The sequence below is a fragment of the Mesoplodon densirostris genome, chromosome 5, assembly GCF_025265405.1.
Source record: "Mesoplodon densirostris isolate mMesDen1 chromosome 5, mMesDen1 primary haplotype, whole genome shotgun sequence".
Taxonomy (NCBI): domain Eukaryota; kingdom Metazoa; phylum Chordata; class Mammalia; order Artiodactyla; family Ziphiidae; genus Mesoplodon; species Mesoplodon densirostris.
In genome coordinates, this window is record NC_082665.1 from 14,143,268 (window position 1) to 14,165,969 (window position 22,702).

A 22,702-nucleotide genomic window follows, 5' to 3' on the forward strand; every position below is an offset into this window, starting at 1 on the left:
TTAGAGTATATTTGATTTACAATGTTGTGTTAGTTTCAGGTATACAGCAAAGTGATTCAGTTATACATATACATATATCCATTCTTTTTCAGATTCTTTTCCCATATCGGTTATTACAGGATATTGAGCAGAGTTTCCTGTACTGTACAGTAGGTCCTTGTTGATTATCTATTTTATATATAGTAGTGTGTGTATGTTAATCCCAACCTCCTAATTTATCCCTCCCACCTTTCCACTTTATCTGCCCCACCACATTTCCACCATAAGTTTTTTTCTCAGTCTGTGAGTCTGTTTCCATTTTGTAAATAAGTTCATTTGTATCATGTTTTTAGACCCCACATATAAGTGATATCATATGATATTTGTCTTTCTCTGTCTGACTTCACTTAGTATGACAATCTCTAGGTCCATCCATGTTGCTGCAAATGGAATTATTTCATGCTTTTTTATTTTTAAAGAATAATCTTTAAGAATTAGTTCACAAGTGTTGGTGGGACAGATAGCTGGAACGTGTATATTCTGGCTGAAATATGCCAGGACAATCAAAAGAGTCAGCTGCAAAACCTCAGCCTTGGAAGTGGTGGTACAGAAGACAGAAAACCAGGAGAGAGGCTCAGATGTAGGAAAACGGGCTGGGGATCCAGTTACTAGAATGAGGTTATAAGAAAGGGTTGGATCCCTAAGAATTAAGCCAGAACCCAATTAGGGCTCAGAACTCTAAGTGATGTAGCATTAAAACTGAGCCACATTGAATTATTGTCCTGGGTTACCCCACCAAGAAAAAGCATATATTATTGAGCTAGTATGTGGGGTTGAATGTAAAGGAGATGCTTAAGAGAATCCAGCTATGAGAATCAGAAGGCTGCCAGGATGAGAGGTTAAGCAGGTCTTTATATCATCTTCCAAAAAAAGAATTTTCTTATTTTCTTCTCATCTCACAGGTAGAGACTCTGAAAGAAGTTACAGAGACTTCTCTCAAGTCATTTTATCATCATTTTGGAACCAGAAATAGAATTCACCTGTTTTAACTGCTTTTATTGATGCCACCACTAACCTATGCGCCTTCATTCATAAATGACCTAGTGGTTATACACATTTTACAGAGGAGACCAGCCATGATTTACAGGCCAAGGTGTTTTAGGCAAGGTTTTATTTCCTTATTTTCATGATTCCCATCTTTTTTATGCTCTGAAAACAGCAGCTGTGCCAGACAATAGTCAGCAGAAAAAGAAAACAACTCATTTATAAAGCAGAGGACAAAAATAGTTTGCCCAGCATTTATACTGTGCTCTTTGGGGCTCAGGGTCAAAGAGTTCAGTTTGAGTTTCCTTTTTTTAAAAAATAAATAAATGTATTTATTTATTTTTGGTGCTTTGGGTCTTCGTTGCTGTGCGTGAGCTTTCTCTAGTTGTGGCGAGCGGGGGCTACTCTTCGATGTGGTGTGTAGGCTTCTCATGATGGTGGCTTCTCTTGTTGTGGAGCATGAGCTCCAGGCACGCGGGCTTCAGTAGTTGTGGCACGCAGGCTCAGCAGTTGTGGCTCACAGGCTCTAGAGCGCAGGCTCAGTAGTTGTGGCACACGGGCTTAGTTGCTCTGCAGCACATGGGATCTTCCCGGACCAGGGCTCGAACCCATGTCCCCTGCATTGGCAGGCAGATTCCTAACCACTGCACAACCAGGGAAGTCCCCAGTTTGAGTTTTCTTTAGTTACCTAAACTTAGTTGTTTTCTTTTTCTACAAAATGATTTTCAATGTCTATTTATAAAACAATGGGTGTGAGGTTCTAGCAAATGCCCACCAGTTGGATCACTACTGAAATGGAAATGGCATGGTTTAAACAAATCAAGAGCATATAACTGAGGTCCCTAAAAGACATTTTGTTGGCAAAATCCAAGAGGCTATGATAATGAAATATGTCTAAAAATAAGAGTAGAAAAACAAACGGTAAAACATTTCCCTATGTAAATGTCACAACTGCATCAGACATTAGCTCCGTCTTTAGAGGTAATTTTGCCCCAAAGAGTAAGATTTAGGAATCATGCTTCCTAAAGCAAAGAGTTTTTTAAAGTAAATAAAAACACGTTTAAACAACCCAAATCTATTACTAGTTTTCTATGTGGCATTATGCAAGTCTCCTAACCTCTGAACTTCTGTTTCCTCACTGACAAAGGGCTCAGAGACACCTGCCATTCCTGGTTCCCCAAAAAGAAATATGTATGAAAGCACCTCACTGAATATAAAGAGCCATTCAAAGTATGTATCTGAAGTGCAGGTAAAATTGGCTTCCATGAAATTTTCTCATGGTAATTTTAGAAAAATATGGAGAAATTTTGGTAGAAGATAGGACAGCTCATTTTTTTTCCATTTTAATCTTTTTTTTTGTATTGAAGTATAGGTGATTTACAATGTTGTGTTAGTTTCAGGTGTACAGCAAAGTGATTCAGTTATATATATATATATATATATATATATATATATATATATATATATAATCTTTTTCAGATTCTTTTCCATTATAGGTTATTACAAGATATTCAGTATAGTTCCCTGTGCTATACAGTAGGTCCTTTTTTTAAATCTATTTTATATATAGTAGTGTGTATCTGTTAATCACAAACTCCTAATTTATCCCTCCCTCCCCCACCTTTACCCTTTGGTAACAGTAAGTTTTTTTTCTATGTGAGTCTATTTCTGTTTTGTAAACAAGTTTCTTTGTATTATTATTTTTTAGAATCCTCACATAAGTAATATCATATGATATTTGTCTTTCTCTCTCTGACTTGCTTTACTTAGTATGATAATCTCTAGGTCCATCCATGTTGCTACAAATGACATTATTTCCTTCTTTTTTATGGTTAAGTATTATTCTGTTTTATATATACTGAATATATACAGAAGATGCATATACCACATCTTCTTCATCTGTTCATCTATGACATGTTTTGATTCACAATTGATTGATCAAATTACCCAGAGAAGGTAGAATGATGGATTTTTAAAAAAATCTGAGGGAATACATCAGTTTTCTATTACTGTAAAACAAGTTACTCTATATTTAGCAGCTTAAACAACACATTTTATTATCTCACAATTCTGTAGGTCGGAAAGTTAGTGAGCTTGACTGGGTTCTTTACCTAGGATTTCGCAAGACCAAAGTCAGCCTGGCTGAGCTGTTATCTGGAGGCTCAGGATATGAAACTAATTCCAAGCTCAATCAGGTTGTGGTTATAGGTCTGAGGCGCCTGTTTCCTTTCTGGCCATTAGCTAAGAGCTGCTATCTTCTCCTTAGAGGGTGCCCACATTGCTTCACATGGGGCCCCTTTCATCTTTAAAGCCAGCAACTGTATTGAATTTCCCTCATGCATTGAATCTCACAATTCCTTTTTCTGCTATCTGTCTAGAAACTCTCTGCTTTCAAGGAGACATGTGATTAGTTGAGCCCACCCAAATAAGGTTAACTGTGTCACAACATAACACAATCATGGGAGTGATACTTCCTTGAATTGCCAACTTCCACGGATTCAGGGAAGAATATTTTTCTGTAGCCAATGCAGAAATTCTGCCTGTCACAGAGGAAGTAGGGCATAAAATTTAGGAACATGGGTTTTGGTGAAGCTGACTTGGTTTCAAGTTCCAGCTCTGTAATTTGACTGGATCTGTGTTTAAAATGAGATAAGTTGCTAAATCTCCCTAAGCTTTACTTTCTTTAGATTACCATCTACTTAGGAGCAGGGAGTTCTTATAACCACTTCCCATATGTTTGCATGGTGTCAAGAACATGTCAGTGTTCAATATTATTCGAAAGGATGAATGACTAACTGAATGAATGGTAGCTAACATTGAAAGTCATCTCCAACACATACCATAAAGCTATATTTGGCTCTATTTTGCTAATGTTTGTTTGTTTTTCATTGACTTGGGTCAATGAACTGACCCAAGTTGACTTGGATCAATGAATAAGGACATATAAGAAATGCACATTAAAGAAGTAAGTGTGGGCTTCCCTGGTGGTGCAGTGGTTGAGAGTCTGCCTACCGATGCAGGGGACATGGGTTCGTGCCCCGGTCTGGGAAAGATCCCACATGCCACGGAGTGGCTGGGCCCATGAGCCATGGTCACTGAGCCTGCATGTCCGGAGCCTGTGCTCCACAATGGGAGAGGCCACAGCAGTGAGAGGACCACGTACCGCAAAAAAAAAAAAAAAAAAAAAAGAAATAAGTGCAGCAAAGCTGGGCCAAGCTTTGGATGACAGAACCCATCACATTTACATTTGGGTTAAACCAACAAATTAGTTTCAAAATGGAGTATAGGTCCCCCTTAGATATGCAAAACAATCCAGCTCTGGTTGAGGAAAGTGGCCACAGCAGAGACGACTGAGTCACCCATTCCTGGACACATAGAGACATGTGACTGAGCTCTCACCAATGGGAAAGTGAACAGAACTAATGTGTTACATCCTATCCCAAGCAGTTAAGAGAAGGTCTGACTTCTCCATGTTCTCTCCTCTCCCTTCAGCATGATAGAACAATAAGATACAGGATGGAAAAGGCTCAGATCCCTAAGCAATTGTCAGAGAACCCCAAGGAGAGCTGCCTGACCTGTATAAGACTGAGACAAAACTCATAAATAAACCTTACTGGATTAAGCCACTGAGAGTTGAGGGTGTATTTGTTACAGCAGCATAGTCTAGCTACCCAAATACAGAAACATTATTTCAAGTCATAAATACAAATAGTCCTTGATCTGAAGTCAACTGGGATTCAACAGTCTTACCACAAATTAGACATTATAGAGGACCTAGCAAAAACATACTTCTTTATTTATAGGTATTTATCATTTATAGTCCAGTTATAATAGATAAGAAAATAACCAATAAATCAGGAGCATTTGCAAAACACATAGTTTCCTTTTTTCTTTTTTTTTTACTACTTCTAAGCACCTTGCAAATTCTCAAGAAATGCTGAAAAATTATTCCTAACAGGTGGCCTGAAACTTATTATAGCCCAGGTGATTAATGCCAATTTCAATTTGAGCATGTAAGGGTGGTTTTAAAGCCTCAGACTTAGCATCTTGGGTGGTGGCATGGAATGCTACCCCTTCCTGGGGCATCAGAATGATCCTTGAAGCCTTCCTTTCCAGCATGACATGAGATTGGCACACTATTTAGCTGGTAAGTTGGAAATGAATGCATAGTTTTCTTCCAAGCCTTGAAAGTTTAATCCATCTTATGTGAGATAAATCTCGGTAAACATTCAGGGAAAGTTGAATTTAGGGAGAGGCTCATGTGTGGTATATTTTTTCTGTCAAGTAAAAGATATTAGTCAGCAGTGGGGTGATAAAAGAAACTGCCTGGGAAGATGGCTGAAGAGTAAGATGCGGAGATCACCTTCCTCCTCACAGATACACCAGAAATACATCTACACGTGGAACAACTCCTACAGAACACCTACTGAATGCTGGCAGAAGACCTCAGACCTCCCAAAAGGCAAGAAACTCCCCACGTACCTGGGTAGGGCAAAAGAAAAAAGAAAAAACAGAGAAAAAAGGATAGGGATGGGAGCTGCACCAGTGGGAGGGAGCCGTCAAGGAGGAAAGGTGTCCATACACTAGGAGCCCCTTCGTGGGTGGAGACGGCGGGTGGAGGAGGGGGAGAGTTTTGGAGCTGCGGAGAAGAGCACAGCAACAGGGGTGCAGAGGGCAAAGCGGAGAGATTCCCGCACAGAGGATCAGTGCGAACCAGCACTCACCAGCCCGAGATGCTTGACTGCTCCCCTGCCGGGGTGGGCGGGGCTGGGAGCTGAGGCTCGGGCTTCCGTCGGATCCCAGGGAGAGGACTGGGGTTGGGGGCGTGAACATAGCCTACAGGGGGTTAGTGAGCCACAGCTGGCTGGGAGGGAGTCCGGGAAAATGTCTGGAGCTGCCGAAGAGGCAAGAGACTTTTTTTCCCTCTTTGTTTCCTGGTGCGCGAGGAGAGGGGATTAAGAGTGCTGCTTGAGGGAGCTCCAGAGACGGGCGCGAGCCACGGCTATCAGCGTGGACCCCAGAGACGGGAATGAGACGCTAAGGCTGCTGCTGCTGCCGCCAAGAAGCCTGTTTGTGAGCACAGGTCACTCTCCACACTTCCCCTCCCGGTAGCCTGTGCTGCCCACCCCTGCCAGGGTCCTGGGATCCAGGGACAACTACCCTGGGAGAACGCATGGTGTGCCTCAGGCTGGTGCAACATCACACTGACCTCTGCCACCACAGGCTCGCCCCGCACTCCGTACCCCTCCCTCCCCCCGGCCTGAGTGAGCCAGAGACCCTGAACCAACAGCTCCTTTAACCCCGTCCTGTCTGAGTGAAGAACAGACGCCCTCTGGGGACCTACACGCAGAGGCAGGGCCAAATCCAAAGCTGAGCCCCGGGAGCTGTGAGAAAAAGAAGAAAAAGGGAAATATCTCCCAGCAGTCTCAGAAGCAGCGGATTAAAGCTGCACAATCAACTTGATGTACCCTGCATCTGTAGAATACATGAATAGACAACAATCATCCCAAATTGAGGAGGTGGACTTTGAGAGCAAGATTTATTAATTTTTCTGCTTTTCCTCTTTCTGTGAGTGTGTATGTGTATGCTTCTGTGAGAGATTTTGTCTGTATAGGTTTGCTTCCACCATTTGTCCTAGGGTTCTATCGGTCCGTTTTTCTTTGTTTGATTTTTTGTTGTTTTGTTTTTTTATTCTTAAAAATTTTTTTTCTTAATAATTATTTTTTATTTTAATAACTTTATTTTCTTACTTTATTTTATTTTATCTTTTCTTTCTTTCTTTCTTTCTTTCTTTCCTTCTTTCTCTCTTTCTCTTTCTTTCTACTTTTTCTCCCTTTTTTTCTCAGCCATGAGGATGAAAGGCTCTTGGTACTGCAGACAGGAGTCAGTGCTGTGCCTCTCAAGTGGGAGAGCCAAGTTCAGGAAACTGGTCCACAAGAGACCTCCCAGCTACACATAAGACCAAACGGCAAAAATTTCCCAGACACCTCCATCTCAACATCAGCACCCAGCTTCACTCAACGACCAGCAAGGTACAGTGCTGGACACCCTATGACAAACAACTAGCAAGACAGGAACACAACCCCACCAATTAGCAGAGAGGCTGCCTAAAATCATAACAAGTCCACAGACAACCTAAAACACACCACAAGACGTGGACCTGCCCACCAGAAAGACAAGATCCAGGCTAATCAACCAGAACACAGGCACTAGTCCCCTCCACCAGGAAGCCTACACAACCCACTGAACCAACTTTAGCCACTGGGGACAGACACAAAAAACAATGGGGACTATGAACCGGCACCCTGCAAAAAGGAGAACCCAAACACAGTAAGATAAGCAAAATGAGAAGACAGAAAAATACACAGCGATGGAGGAGCAAGATAAAAACCCACCAGACCTAACAAATGAAGAGGAAATAGGCAGTCTACCTGAAAAAGCATTCAGAATAATGATAGTAAAGATGATCCAAAATCTTGGAAATAGAATAGACAAAATGCAGGAAACATTTAACAAGGACCTAGAAGGACTAAAGGTGAAACAAGCAATGATGAACAACACAATAAATGAAATTAAAAATACTCTAGATGGGATCAATAGCAGAATAACTGAGGCAGAAGAAGGAATAAGTGACCTGGAAGATGAAATAGTGGAAATAACTACTGCAGAGTAGAATAAAGAAAAAAGAATGAAAAGAACTGAGGACAGTCTCAGAGACCTCTGGGACAACATTAAATGCACCAACATTTGAATTATAGGGGTTCCAGAAGAAGAAGAGAAAAAGAAAGGGACTGAGAAAATATTTGAAGAGATTATAGTTGAAAACTTCCCTAATATGGAAAAGGAAATAGTCAATCAAGTCCAGGAAGCACAGAGAATCACATACAGGATAAATCCAAGGAGAAACACGCCAAGACACATATTAATCAAAGTGTCAAAAATTAAATACAAAGAAAACATATTAAAAGCAGCAAGGGAAAGAAAACAAATAACACACAAGGGAATCCCCATAAGGTTAACAGCTGATCTTTTAGCAGAAAATCTGCAAGCCAGAAGGGATTGGCAGGACATATTTAAAATGATGAAGGAGAAAAACCTTCAACCAAGATTACTCTACCCAGCAAGGATCTCATTCAGATTTGATGGAGAAATTAAAACCTTTACAGACAAGCAAAAGCTAAGAGAGGTCAGCACCACGAAACCAGCTTTACAACAAATGCTAAAGGAACTTCTCTAGGCAAGAAACACAACAGAAGGAAAAGACCTACAATAACAAACCCAAAACAATTAAGAAAATGGGAATAAGAACAGACATATCGATAATTACCTTAAATGTAAATGGACTAAATGCTCCCACCAAAAGACACAGATTGGCTGAATGGATACCAAAGCAAGACCCATACATATGCTGTCTACAACAGACCCACTTCAGACCTAGAGACACATACAGACTGAAAGTAGGGGGATGGAAAAAGATATTCCATGCAAATGGAAACCAAAAGAAAGCTGGAGTAGCAATTCTCATATAAGATAAAATAGATTTTGAAATAAACACTACTAGAAGAGACAAAGAAGGACACTATATAATGATGAAGGGATCGATCCAAGAAGATGATATAACAATTGTAAATATTTATGTACCCAACATAGGAGCACCTCAATACATAAGGCAGATACTAACAACCATAAAAGGGTAAATCAACAGTAACACATTCATAGAAGGGGACTTTAACACCCCACTTTCACCAATGGACAGATCATCCAAAATGAAAATATAAAGGAAATACAAGCTTTAAATGATCCATTAACAGATGGACTTAATAGATATTTATAGGACATTCCATCCAAAAACAACAGAATACACATTTTTCTCAAGTGCTCATGGAACATTCTCCAGGAGAGATCATATCTTGGGTCACAAATCAAGCCTTGGTAAGTTTAAGAAAATTGAAATTGTATCAAGTATCTTTACAAACCAGAATGCTATGAGACTAGACATCAATTACAGGAAAAGATCTGTAAAAAATACAAACACATGGAGGCTAAACAATACACTACATAATAACGAAGTGATCACTGTAGAAATCAAAGAGGAAATCAAAAAATACCTAGAAACAAATGACAATGGAGGCATGACAACCCAAAACCTATAGGATGCAACAAAAGCAGTTCTAAGAGGGAAGTTTATAGCAATACACTCCTACCTTAGGCAACAGGTAACATCTCGAATAAACAACCTAACCTTGCACCTAAAGCAATTAGAGAAAGAAGAACAAAAAGACCCCAAAGTCAGCAGAAGAAAAGAAATCATAAAGATCAGATCAGAAATAAATGAAAAAGAAATGAAGGAAATGATAGCAAAATCAATAAAACTAAAAGCTGTTTTTTTTGAGAAAATAAACAAAATTGATAAACCATCAGCCAGACTCATCAAGAAAAAAAGGGAGAAGACCCAATTCAATAGAATTAGAAATGAAAAAGGAGAAGTAACAACTGACACTGCAGAAATACAAAAGATCATGAGAGATTACTATGAGCAATTCTATGCCAAGAAAATGGACAACCTGAAAGAAATGGAGAAATTCTTAGAAATGCACAACCTGTCAAGACTGAATCAGGAAGAAATAGAAAATATGAACAGACCAATCACAAGCACTGAAATTCAAACTCTGATTAAAGATCATCCAACAAATAAAAGCCCAGGGCCAGATGGCTTCATAGGCGAATTCTATCAAACATTTAGAGAAGAGCTAACACCTATCCTTGTCAAACTCTTCCAAAATATAGCAGACGCAGGAACACTCCCAAACTCATTCTACTAAACGACCATCACCTTGATACCAAAACCAGACAAGGATGTCACAAAGAAAGAAAACTACAGGCCAATATCACTGATGAACATAGATGCAAATATCCTCAACAAAATACTAGCAAACAGAATCCAACAGCACATTAAAAGGATCATACACCATGATCAAGTGGGGTTTATTCCAGGAATGCAAGGATTCTTCAATATATGCAAATCAATCAACCTGATACACCATATTAATAAACTGAAGGAGAAAAACCATATGATCATCTTAATAGATGCAGAGAATGCTTTTGACAAAATTCAACACCCATTTATGATAAAAACCCTGCAGAAAGTAGGCATAGAGGGAACTTTCCTCAACATAATAAAGACCATATATGACAAACCCACAGCCAACATCATCCTCAATGCTGAAGAACTGAAAGCATTTCCACTAAGAACAGGAACAAGACAAAGTTGCCTTCTCTCACCATTCTTATTCAACATACTTTTGGAAGTTTTAGCCACAGCAATCAGAGAAGAAAAGGAAATAAAAGGAATCCAAATTGGAAAAGAAGAAGTAAAGCTGTCACTGTTTGCAGATGACATGATACTATACATAGAGAATCCTAAAGATGCTACCAGAAAACTACTAGAGCTAATCAATGAATTTGGTAAAGTTGCAGGATACAAAATGAATGCACAGAAATCTCTGGCATTCCCATACACTAAGGATGAAAAATCTGAAAGTGAAATCAAGAAAACACTCCCATTTACCATTGCAAAAAAAGAATAAAATATCTAGGAATAAACCTACCTAAGGATACAAAAGACCTGTATGCAGAAAATTATAAGACACTGATGAAAGAAATTAAAGATGGTAGAAATAGATGGAGAGATATACCATGTTCTTGGATTGGAAGAATCAACAATGTGAAAATGACTCTACTACCCAAAGCAATGTACAGATTCAATGCAATCCCTATCAAACTACCACTGGCATTTTTTCACAGAACTAGAACAAAAAATTTCACAATTTGTATGGAAACACAAAAGACCTGAAATAGCCAAAGCAATCTTGAGAACGAAAAACGGAGCTGGAGGAATCAGGCTCCCTGACTTCAGACTATACTACAAAGCTACAGTAATCAAGACAGTATGGTATTGGCACAAAAACAGAAAGATAGATCAATGGAGCAGGATAGAAAGTGCAGAGGTAAACCCACGCACATATGGTCACCGTATCTTTGATAAAGGAGGCAGGAATGTACAGTGGAGAAAGGACAGCCTCTTCAATAAGTGGTGCTGGGAAACCTGGACAGGGACATGTAAAAGTATGTGATTAGATCACTCCCAAACAGCATACACAAAAATAAGCTCAAAATGGATTAAAGACCTAAATGTAAGGCCAGAAACTATCAAACTCTTAGAGGAAAACATAGGCAGAACACTCTATGACATAAATCACAGCAAGATCCTTTTGGACCCACCTCCTAGAGAAATGGAAATAAAAACAAAAATAAACAAATGGGACGTAATGAAAGTTCAAAGCTTTTGCACAGCAAAGGAAACCATAAAGAAAACCAAAAGACAACCCTCAGAATGGGAGAAAATATTTGCAAATGAAGCAACTGACAAAGGATTAATCTCCAAAGTTTATAAGCAACTCATGCAGATCAATAACAAAAAAACAAACAACCCAATCCTCAAATGGGCAGAAGACCTCAATAGACATTTCTCCGAAGAAGATATACAGATTGCCAACAAACACATGAAAGAATGCCCAACATCATTAATCATTAGAGAAATGCAAATCAAAACTACAATGAGATATCATGTCACCCCAGTCAGAATGGCCATCATCAAAAAATCTAGAAACAATAAATGCTGGAGAGGGTGTGGAGAAAAGGGAACACTGTTGCACTGCTAGTGGGAATGTGAATTGGTACAGCCACTATGGAGAACAGTATGGAGGTTCCTTAAAAAACTACAAATAGAACTACCATATGACCCAGTAATCCCACTGCTGGGCATATACCCTGACAAAACCATAATTCAAAAAGAGTCATGTACTAAAATGTTCATTGTAGCTCTACATACAATAGCCCAGAGATGGAAACAACCTAAGTGTCCATCATCGGATGAATGGATAAAGAAGATGTGGCACATTTATGCAATGGAATATTACTCAGTCATAAAAAGAAACGAAACTGAACTATTTGTAATGAGGTGGATCGACCTAGAGTCTGTCATACAGAGTGAAGTAAGTCAGAAAGAGAAAGACAAATACTGTATGCTAAGATGTATATATTGAATCTAAGAAAAAAAATGTTATGAAGAACCAGGGGTAAGACGGGAATAAAGACACAGACCTACTAGAGAATGGACTTGAGGATATGGGGAGGGGGAAGTGTAAGCTGTGACAAAGTGAGAGAGTGGCATGGACATATATACACTACCAAACGTAAAATAGGTAGCTAGTGGGAAACAGCCGCATAGCACAGGGAGATCAGCTCAGTGCTTTGTGACCACCTAGAGGGGTGGGATAGGGAGCGTGGAATGAGGGAGACACAAGAGATATGGGAACATATGTATATATATATAACTTATTCACTGTGTTATAAACCAGAAACTAACCCACCATTGTAAAGCAATTATACTCCCATAAGGATGTTAAAAAAAAGAAAAAAGAAAAAAAGAAACTGCCTGGCAAGATTTGTGCTGATTTTCATGTTCAACAGTCCCCATGAGTAACTCTTGGTTACCAAGTCATTGTTTTTCCATATACATTTTTCAGACATATTCAATCGGATGCGGAAGGCTTGATATCCCCATCAATTTTGTTAAAGCTCTGAACTGCTATTCCAAATCCATCAGGCACACTATGGAAACATTAAAGGCTTTATGTGAAAATTACTAATACCTAACTAAAATAGCTTTCAGTAACACAAAGAACATTAACTTTATATCTTTACTTTTCCAAACCTCCTGAATAGAGTGAATAAATTACTGTTAAAGTTAATTCAAAGAATGGCAGACACCATTTTCTTCAATATATTTGTATTTTCCACAACAGTATAACAGCTTTTCTCAGACGATATCAAAGGATAATTTAGCATACTATATAATTTTAAAAATCATTCTAGAACAACTTTTAGGAATCAAAATTCCCATTGAAGTTCTATTAATGTTCTGTCTAGAATTTTTTTCTTTTCTTTTTTTTTTCCCCATGCTGTGTGACTTGTAGGATCCTAATTCCCTGTCTAGGGATGGCACCCAGGTCCTCTGCCATGGAAGCATGGAATCCTAACAACTGGACCGCCAGGGAATTCCACCTAGAGTTTTTTTCTACATTTTTTCCTCAGCTAATAATACCCATCCCCTACTTATATCACCAGCAGAACACTAATGCATGCAAATAAAATCAGTATTCATCCAGCAGAATGTACTTGCAATACAAATTAAAAAGAGAAACTAATAGTCAAGAAAGTTTCTTAATTCAGGTGCTTCACTTCATTTTCTCTTTAGTTATTGTTTAAATTTTTGTCTTATTCCTTCATGTGTGATTAGTTCTGTGACTAAAGTAAAGGTACCAACAATGTGTTGATACCCTAAAGTTGAAGCATGGGTAATGAGGAAAACCTTCCCTAATTCTTTCCTGGATTTTAGAGCAGGAACTCATCACATCCTTCTCATGCCTCCCTCTCCCACATATGCCCCTACTAGAGATCGCTAGATTTTGAGTGTCTTACCACTAAAAGCAATGTCATTTGAAACTCCCATATATTCTAGCCTGAAAGGATATAGAGTAGGTACTCAAAAAAGAGTGTGGTAAATAATTTGAACTGTCTGTTCTTAGCTGACTCATTTTAAATAGTACAGTGTTATCAATTTTTAACTCTTTTTAATTGGAATATAACAGACATGCAGAAAAATACACAAAAATATGTCAGCTCAATGACTTATCACAATGAGAGCATTTGAAAAACCCATGGGTTAAAAAAATGCAATATTTCCAGCACCTTAGAAGACCCCACTCAGGTCCTCTCCCAGATACCACTTCCTCAAAGGTAACCACTATTCTGACTGCTAACCCTGTGTTCTAGGTTTTTCTATCTGGGAATGTAAATAAATAGGTTCATATTCTATTCTATTATGCCTGGGTTCCCTCACTTAACACTGGTTGTGAGATTTATCCAGATCGTTGCTTGTAGCTCCAGAACATGCAACAAGCTCTGGATGTTACTCTAGATTGCTGATTATCATTGCCATGTAGTATTCTTTTGTAAGAATACACTACAATTTATTTTTCTATTTTACTGTTGACAGACATTTGGGTTGTTTCCAGTGGTGCCCAGGAGCACAAGTTTGCCAGTGATATATTTTGCAAATATCTTTTCCTATCCTATGTCTTGCTTTGACAGCAAACAATTTTTAACTTATGCTTTTTGACAAATTGCAAGGTATTCTGCCTGACTCCATAAGGTGAACATATAGAGTGCTACTCAACTATGGAACTGTTGAGGTATTTTTAAGCTCCTGGGACAAACAGAAATTATACCTGGGGGAGAGATGTTCAACAGTAATGTGTGGGTGTGGGGGGAAGAAATAGGGTCAGTGAACAGACATCATGATTCCAAAATTAGGATGAGGTTCCAGATAATTACTGGGAAAATTAAAAATGGCTCTATATTATAGAAAACCATGAACAAGTTTCTTAATCTGCAAACATTCTTTGACTGCCTTATATGTACTAGGTATTGTCATGAGCACAGAGCATACAATGATGAATAAGCAAGCATAGTCACCTGTCCCCAGAGAGCTTAGATCTAGTTCTGTAAAATAAATGAATGGAAATGAAACTATATGTTTGCTCTGCTATTGAAATTAGTTTATTGAAATATGGGAGTTCGTAACATCTTGGTATATTAAAAGGAAAGATAGGGATGAACAGCTTGAAAGGTGAGATTCCAGGTCATTCCCTTTGCTGCTGTTCCTGCTTCTGGTGTTTGCTGCCGGAACTGAGTCCTGATTTTGAAGAGCTCACATGTCATCCTCTACTGGTTTTATCAAGAAAGCAGCTACACACTGATATATGGGGATAAAAGCACATGAAAGTAGAACTAAATCAGGATGATATGATGATTCCTGTGGTTAGAAGAATGAGTTCACTCTTGCAGTAGACGCTAGATAATCCATATCTTCCATAGCACGATGGGCGACAACAGCCGTATCTGTAGCCTCCATGGCCTCAGCCATAGCCCAGTCTGCAGAAGCTGCCACTTCTCTAGCCACAGCCATAGCCATATCCCTAGCCCAGACCTCTGTAGTAGTTGCCATAGTAACTCATGGTGTTAGGAACTGTAGAGTTGTTTGCATATCAAGGGCAAGTTTCCTGAGTATGACTATCACCAGCTTCCCTGGGACTTTTATATACCCTCAGTGATGGGTTGGGCAAACCACATAGACATGCACCATTCTCACTGGGTAGATTAAATTGCATGAAAAAAAATCTCATCCATTTTAATTGTGTAAAACTTTAGGATAATTCCTGATACCAATTAAAGATGTTTTCATTTGATTTCTGTGCAGTTTGGATTCTACAGGATGATTATGCTATCTTCAAAGCCCTTTTTCTTTGACCTTTATATTTAAAGATCTATAATCAGACATCACAACATCCAATGTCATCATCTGGAATTTGTTCTTTGATTAAACCCCCTTCCCAGCATCTCTGAATTTTACTTATTTTTTAATTTTGCAAATAGTTAATGCCCATCTAATGTATCCCAGGTACTACGCTTGGAGCTAAAGATACAATTGTAAATAAGAGCTGCCCTTCCCAATCCCATGAATTTATCCCCTTCATCTTTGTTATCCAAGGTAATAGAAGAATTTAACACTTACAGATAAATTCAACAAAACATACTTGAAAGTACCATAAACCAAATTTATTTATTTATTTAAAAATATAATTTTTTCAGATCTGTAAGTTTATTTGCTCAATGTAGGGCAGCTACATAATGACTCACATTCATGATATTCCATCACTGAGGAAAACCGCTAAGAATGGTCCATGTGTGAAATTATTTCTTAGAGAAGCACGGAGTTGGAAAAATAATCACTGAATAGACCTTAAAAATAGTTCACTGCATAACTTGACAAAAAGCACAAAGCCTCACTCAGAGAACATATACATTGTTCTCCTGCACCGTAATAGTTATAATTTCACCATGACAAACACCAGACATTAAGATTAAGCTAACACTGGTGTTTCTTTTACTCCCCCTCCCCTTTAAACACAAAATATATAACTGCACGTCACTGTAGCCACTTCCAAAATAGATCAATTTGTTACAATCACTATTTGGAAGAGCAAACTTTACCCCCAAGAGGAAAAATTAAATAAAGAAAACTTTAAAAAATTTGAAGATGATTTTTTTGTCATAAGAATACAAAACACGTACAGTATATGTTAATAAATTTCAAGCCATTGTATAGACATACGACACTAACATGCACAATATTGTATCAAGAGAGTAATGGAGGAGTAATCCTTTCACTGGAGAGACATCATCATAGACAAGTGCTTTTCTTTAAAAATAAAGAAAAGAAAGGAAACCATTCAAACTGTTTAAATATCATCTCCTCCAATTCCCTATTCATTTCTAGCCCTCAGATATGGTTTTATCTTGCATTATTCTAAAAAGCAGCCAGAGCTGAAGCTGAAATTTAAAAGAAAACTAGATTTTGTAATTCCAGTAAATCATTTCCAAATGCTACAAGGAAGGACACAACATTGCTCACTGGACATGAAGATAAATTAAGGAAAGCCCCACCTACCCCCCAAATCTGTTCCCATCCATGGTATTGACTTAAGGCTCCTGTTAGGGCACAGAAGCTGTAAAACTCTCTTCTGCTAGTTCTTCTGGTAGGTTTGGTTGGTTGGGACTTTCTCTCTAGCATATGGAGGGGACCTTCTAAGGAAAGTCATGCTGGGTAAACTGTGCCATGTGACAGAACATTGTCACACTCTTCTATCTTCACTGTCACCTGGATCCTGGTCAGCATGTGCATTTCACAATTGGAAGCTACATTTTGGTTTTAGCAAAAACAGCTGTCAGGTTTTCCTCAATCATTACTCATTCCTTTCCTTGCCTAAATAAAACAAAGGGACAAACGAGTCTGGAGTCGCTCCCTATCTCAGGAGTTCATGCTGTTACTGATATTAATAAAAAAGGTTGAACGCATATGCAATACGTCATGTGTTTAGAAAGACTTATCCAAAATGAGAAGGAAGGACCTAAGGCTCACTGAAACAAACTTGTGGAAATAGCATTGTGGTTTCCTACAGTTCTAAAACATGCACAGATGGCATAAGAGAAATCAATCTCCAGCTTCTACACTTTCATTAAGAAGAAAAAAAATACATAGAAAAAGTTTTGGTCAAATAGGAGTTAAGTATTTATTATCTGATAATGATTTTAGTTTATTTTCCTACAACAATTATTTGGGGAAGGAGTATTTTCAGGGAGGAAAAACTGACACACACCTACAAGGCTCTGAAATTGGACAGAATGTTTATGAACTCTTCCTATAGGATTTTTCTACCAGTAAGCTCCTAGCATCTGAATTTTCACACACTGCACCATGAACTCTCTCAAAATGACTGCCAACTTCTACAATCCAACAGCTTTTCAATCCACCGGAGTCAGTTCCGTCAGCATCAGGTACAGTGGGGAAGACTCAAGTGAGGAGTGAAACAGCAGTGTAATCCCAGAGGTAGGAGCTGTGGCAGCTTAAAAATCAGGATTTCCGTGGAAATATCAACACAAGAAATGAGATCCAGACCTGAATTTTCTCTATTTTTGTGGTGTTTAACGTTTCTTTTAAAGTGATTAACAATTTTTGTGGTGGATTTAAGTTAAGAAGAAAGAAGGACAAAAATTCCACAGCCATCTGCCAAGCACCTATTAACCAAAACCTTTAAAAAGTAGCTTTGATTCTCCTCAGGCAAGCCTTTTGGCCTAGGAGATAGATAACAGTAAAACCAACCTGGCTAAGGCTGAATAAGGAGGATGTAAAAGCCAAAATAAAGAGAAATACACAATCAATGGCTTGATGTTACATGTGGCTATAATGTAGAAATACTATAAATGGCAATTTAGTGTTAATACTGTCAACAAAGTAGAAACTTGTGAAAACTGGCAAGGCCTAAACCATAAGGATAAATATACATCATGTTCTAAGTCTATCAGCTTGGCTTTTAAACTATTCCATGTCTGGTAGAGCAGGGGTTCCCAGGCCCTGGACTGTGGACCGGTACCGGTCCTGTTAGGGACCAGACCACCCATCAGGAGGTGAGTGACAGGCAAGTGAGCAAAGCTTCATCTGCCACTCCCCATCGCTCGCATAACCACCTGAACCATCGTCCTTCCCTACCCCCATGAGTGGAAAAATTGTCTTCCACAAAACCAGTCTCTGGTGTCAAAAAGGTTGGGGACTGCTGTGGTAGAGTATACCCTAAAAAAAATGCACAGCTAAAACAGATGAGATAGAAAGTACACAAAATCCTTACTGGAACCACAAGACTTATTGAATAAGGGCCATTCCATTTAAGTATTCTTTTCATCTTAAAACCCTGTTCTCTAGCAATAAGTTAAAGACAGCTCCACTTGCATTAAGCTACATAACAGCCCATATGCCAATGTGAGGCTGCTTTCCAATACAAGCACAGCTAGCCTGATTTCCACTAGTGGAATTTTAGCAAAAATGTCAAAGAGGTGATCAAAGACAGCACAGGTCATGGGTTTCTCCCTAGGAAGGTCATCCCTCCCTTACCCTCCCCCACCCAACACTCAACTCATGGTAAAAAATAAAGACTGCAGTAGTAACATCAGTGTGCCCTGCCAGTCCACCTGGGGGTCTTAATTGTTGCCTTCTCCCCCATCATGGTCTTGCTGATCGCTTGTCTAGAGCAAGAGGTTGTTGCAGAGGGTCTTCATGATGAGTGTGGAGTCCCCATAGGAGTCCTGGTGAGAGTGTCTAGAGCTCGGTGATGGTGTCATTGAGAGCAGTCTTGGCCAAGTGGCAGGCTTGCTCTGGGGCACTCTGTATTTCATAGTAGAAAATGGAGTAGTTAAGGGCCAAGCCTAATTTATTGGGGTGAGTGGGCTGCATGTTCTCCTTGCTGATCTCATGGGCATTGCTATAGGCTTTCTCAGATGACTCTACAATGGTCGCCCTATTCTCTCCAGTGGTGAATTCGGCCAGGTAGCAGTTATAGTCCCCTTTCATCTTCAGGTAAAACATTTTGCTCTCACACTAGGCCTCACTGCAATTCTTGGTCAGGTAGTTATCCAGCAGGCTCAGCACATCCTGACATACCACCTCCAACTCCTCCATTTTTTCCCGGTAAGCATGGACAATCTCTATCTTTTTCTTATTACCATTTATGGACATCTTCTGCTTAGTGCTAATAATGACTGTCCAGGAAGAATGGTGTGCCCCAACTGAAGCAGAATCTGGTCTTTGTACCCCGACACCAAAGTAAATCTTGGAGACAGAGTTTTGAGTGAAGTAGAGAAGAATAGCTTTATTACATTGCCAAAGGGGGCCACAGTGGGCTAATACCCTCAAAACTATGTGTCCTGGCCTGAAGGACGTAGTGAGGGGTTTTATAATAATGGTTTAAAGAGGGCGTGATCAGCTCTTGAACATTCTTCTGACTGGTTGGTTGTGAGGCAAGTAGGAATCAGCATCATCAACCTGCTGGTTCCAACCAGTCTGGGGTCTCTGTGCTTGTGGGCAGCATACCATTAACTTCTCCCACCTGGTGGGGGTTTCAGTATCTTCAAAACAGCTCTAACATACTGTGATGTGTATCCCTTGATGGGGAGCCAAGACCCTGCCCCAAGGCTGCACTATTGTTTCTTTTGACTGTTCCTCACTTGTCTCTGGATCCCCTCCCTTCCCTAATTAGCAACTGTTTGAACCTGCCCATTGGAACTCAGGGTAGGTCATGGAGGCTGAATGAAGCCTATTTCCTGTAATCAAAGAAATGGGGGACACAGAAAGGCTTTTGAGCCCAGGAGCCCCATGGGTCCTTCTCAGTTTCACAACTCCATTCTTGTGGGCCACTGAGAGGAAGTTTCTTTCTCCATTGGACAGTGGCTCATTCAGCTCTGCCATGGCCATGCCATCATAGCGCTCTGCCAGCCTGGCTTTCTGCACTAGTTGCTCATGGTCCACCATCTTCATGGGCTGGGTTGGGCTGGGCCAGAAGACCCGGGCAGACTAAAGGGCTCGGAGGGCAGCTGCAGTGCAGCTGGAGTCCCTGTGCCAGTGGGCCCAACCCATGAAGCGAGCAGCTGAGGGGATGGTGGCAGTGTAGAGGCCCAAACTAATTCTTTTACGAGAGAAAAAAAGAAGACTAAATGACAAAGTTTGTTCCCTTACACGTTATTTTCCAAGTTCTGGGCCTCCTTCATTTTTCTGATCTCTAAGGAAACTATATATTATTTATAGAAATATGAAGTTATAAAATAAAAAATTAAAATAAATAATTAGATATGACTCTTTCTTTCTAAAAATGAAGCTCACTAATATTCTCATGGTAAGGGGTTGGAATCACCCTACTTAGCCATTTATAGCAAAACTAATTTAAAAAATACCAGCAATAGAAATATATCATATAATATTAATAATGGTTTCAGATAGAATCTTACAATATAAAAACTGTTTTAACACTCTAATTTTACAGATGATGAAACCAAGACTTAGAGAATAGTGTTCCAAATAGCCCCATAAGTGGCAAAGCCCAGGCTAGAACCTAGAACCTTTCATCTCCATCTCTCACTTTCCTTTGTACCACCCTCTTTGTTACATTTTTATAGATGTGGTATGAACATGGGTAAAAGCAAGAGGTATTTCATTTTCATAATGGAAGAATGATAACTCTCCTTTGCTTTCTCTGTTGGTGAGCTTCCTAATTTTGACTTCTGATCTGTATGCTGAATGGCTTTTCCTTTCCTCTTGGCTAGAATTCAAAGGGCTAAAATTAGCAAGAGAAAACTTGAAGCAACATCCACTTATTCTCAATGAGATTACAGTCAAGATGCTTGTTGCATTGATTAAGAGATGTAACTCCAAGAGGAAAGAGCAAAGTTAGTCCAAAAGTTCTAGAGTGGAAAATTGAGAGACTCCAGAACAAGGTGACAACATAGCAGGCTCCTGAATTTCTTTCTTCCTACAGACACACTGAATGTATAGCTACATGAGGAGCAATTCCCTCTGAGAGAAATCCAGAGACTAGCTGAGTGACTAGCTGAGTGACACATCAGGGGAATGAGAGAATACCCACATCAAAATGGGTTGGAGGGCTTCCCTGGTGGCACAGTTGTTGAGAGTCCGTCTGCTGATGCAGGGGATGCAGGTTCGTGCCCCGGTCCGGGAAGATCCCACATGCCATGGAGCAGCTGGGCCCGTGAGCCATGGCCACTGAGCCTGCGTGTCTGGAGCCTGTGCTCTGCAATGGGAGAGGCCACAACAGTGAGAGGCCCGCACACCACAGAAAAACAAAAAAGAAAACAAAAAAACGGGTTGGAAAGGTGGAGATATACTTGTGCCATAAGCCCCATCTGTAGCACAGTGCCATACAATCTGGAGAGAACCCCTAATTCCCAGTTTCTCCCTGAAGAGTTGATACCGAGCATGGCCCTGTGGGCCTCCTGGGCACAAAAACCTTTCTGTGTCCCTCATTTCTTTGATTACAGGAAATAGGCTTCATTCAACCTCCATGAACCCCCCTGAGTTCCAAGGGCAGGTTCAAACAGTTGCTAATTAGGGAAGGGAGGGGATCCAGAGACAAGGGAGGAACTGTCAAAAAAAACAATAGTGCAGTCTTGGGGCAGGGTCTTGGCTCCCCATCAAGGGATACACATCACAATATGTTAGAGCTGTTTTGCAGATACTGAAATCCCCACAAGGTGGGAGAAGTTAATGGTATGCTGCCCACAAGCACAGAGACCCCAGACTGGTTGGAACCAGAAGGTTGATGATGCTGATTCTTACTTACCTCACAACCAACCAGTAAGAAGAATGTCCATGAACTGATCACACCCTCTTTGACTCATCACTATAAAACTTCTCACTACCCTCTCCAAAGGGGAACACAGAGTTTTGAGGGCATTAGCCCGCTCTGGCCCCCTTTGCCTGGCAAAGCAATAAAGCTATTTTTTTTTCTACTTCAACCAAAACTCTGTCTCTGAGGTTTAATTCAGTGTCAGGGTACAGAGGCCGGATTCATTTTCAGAGTGAAGGGTTTGGACTGAACATTCAGCACCCCAACTTTTAAGGTTCCCATTTGCAGCATGGACACCCCAAAAACCAAGCTCTGAAAGCCAATGGTGCTTATGTTCATGAACTTGACTATAGCAAACAAAGAAGCTGTTCTTAAAGGGAGCATGAGCACTTAATGCAGTGATTTCCCTGGGACTCAGCATAGAGGGAGCAGACAGAAACACCCATCTCCCAGTCTTCCCCTGAAAGGAGTTTGACCGCATACTTTACAAGCTGCTGCCTAAGGATCCAGTTTTCTAATGAGCATACATCCAGGTGCTGACTGCAATCCTCCCCTGGAGCCTGAAAGAACCAGTGGACACTTCCCCATCTTCTCCCTCTGGCTCATTCCAACAGTAAAACCAAGCCATCAGTATCTCCCTTGAAGGAGCTTGTCCACACATCTAGCACCCCACCTACTATGGCTTCCACCTGAGGGACAGGCCTGCAAATCACCTAGCTCTGATAGCTAATGGGGCTTACATTCACAAGTCCCACTGGACTATAAAAATTTTTTTAATTGAGATATGTGACATATAACATTAGTTT

At 39.9% G+C, this 22,702-nt stretch overlaps 1 pseudogene; it reads right to left on the reverse strand.

Annotated features, from left to right (window-relative positions):
* Positions 1-18,741: 18,741 nt before the first annotated feature.
* On the reverse strand, positions 18,742-20,068 carry LOC132490946 (14-3-3 protein gamma-like; annotated as a pseudogene).
* Positions 20,069-22,702: the final 2,634 nt, after the last annotated feature.